Source organism: Apium graveolens, chromosome 8 (genome assembly GCF_009905375.1).
Source record: "Apium graveolens cultivar Ventura chromosome 8, ASM990537v1, whole genome shotgun sequence".
NCBI classification, from domain to species: domain Eukaryota; kingdom Viridiplantae; phylum Streptophyta; class Magnoliopsida; order Apiales; family Apiaceae; genus Apium; species Apium graveolens.
The window spans coordinates 212106653-212108701 of NC_133654.1; positions in this window are offsets into that span (position 1 = coordinate 212106653).

Genomic DNA, 2049 nt, shown 5'->3' on the forward strand with positions numbered 1-2049 from the left:
GATCTCCCAAATAAATAGTTACCTAGCCAACCATACAGATCCAGGGTACACCATCTCGTCTATATTAGGGCACGCCTTCTGACTTTAATATTTAAGGAAACTGCTTTTATTAATTCCTCAATTTTGGGCATACACATCTACATTTCAACCAAATTATCTGACTTTGGCTCCAAAGTAGGGTTTATACCAAATTTCAGGCATAACAGGTATCATAGAGAATATCCCTAACATATTTCCATAAATATCACATCTATTCTACAACTCCTATAAAATGAGTTCTTCCAATATTTTATAAATAAAAATACGATTTTGAAGATTATATATATATATATATCAATTTTACCAAATTAAATGAAATTTAAATAAATACTAGAATTCAAAATAACTAAAATAACTCATTATCAAAATAAATTTGCTCGCCAATTTATGGTCTAAATAGATTAATTTACAAACCATCGAACTATTAGATCAAATACAAACGGTAACAATCAAATCAGACATTAATTAAATAACTCTGGATTAGAAAAATGATATTTCACAAAATTCGATAATCATAATACAAATAAATAAATGTTGTTTAACTAAACCACATATATATAGATAAAATAATAATAATTTATTTATCGCAGCTACATGAATTATCATTAGTGCGCTCATAACGGGCCGCAGAATTACTAAAGCTTTATTGTAATAATTTATTTATGTGAAATCATGAAAAAATTATGTGAGCTATCGTAGTTACCTAATTAAAACTTACAATTGTTGCAGTCTTCCCCACTTAAAGGATTCCGTCTTCAACGTTGCTAAATAGATACATGTAGTTTTTACGCAACTCGTGCTCGAATTTCCAAAGTTGCTTCTTATTTTGTGTGATGTCTCCAAATAATTTTGTCCAAATTGTCTTTCTTATTACCCAATACTTGCACTTTTTGATGCACAATTTTGTTCAGGTTGCTCCTCGTATATCCAATCAAATCTTACTTTTTGGTTCATAATTCATAATTCAATATATGTCAATCGTCAGGGTTGTAAACCTATAGTACAGATATATGTTAAACATCATGAATATACTATAAGTCAGAGATAACGCTAATTGTTAAGCACAACTTCAATCTTTTCAAAATTTGAAACATAACAACATGACACAGGCTCAACTTGCCTCTCTTCCCGAATCTTGGTATACACTTCAGCAACTTTGAAGTAGTAACCATTTTAAGAGTATTAAGAAATTTGAATATACACCCATCAGAAAATCTAGTGTTAAACAAGGGTATGCATATAATCTCTTGTAAAGGAAATATTTTGTGAAAAGGTGAACTGGGAGATCAATATGATCATTGAACTTTCATTACGTTTCCATTAGGATCAAAGTACACAAGGTGGCCCACCTTTAGTACTCTAATGGTAAGTAACAGAATAACCAGTGGTGTCCCACCAGACTTCTATCATACAGACAAATAATCTTTATCCCCTATATAAATAGGATTGTTCATCTCAGTAATAACAAGGGATATAAACGATCAAGAAAGGTTGCAAGAAGTGTTCATAATTACAAAAGTATACATAATGAGAAAGAAAATTATCATCCAAACAATAGAGGTTCCTTTCCAATAAATAAGGAAATACCTTTGAAAATTTTTGGATAATAAAAATTGCCAACCAAAGGTGAACAAGTATATTAACTCCCTTTAAATACTAGATATATCAGCTCGTAACATATCTTCGATGATCTATAATACGCGTTTATTATATCCATCAATCTGAGGGTGATAGGTAATACTTAAGTTAAGTGTTGCGGCCAAGCGTTCCTATAAACTCTTCTGAAATTGTGAAGTAAAATAAGTCACAATATGATACTATCAAAATGGACTCCATGCCTCACTTTAATATCCCCTGAATATACGTTTATCAAGTTTATCAACCATGTTTCTGTCACCGAATGAAAGCATATTTCGTTAGTCGTTTGACAATAATCCATATCACGTTATGACTAGCTCTTGTCCTTGATACTCATAAACTTTTCTTTTGTCAGTCTCGACTTCTTTTATT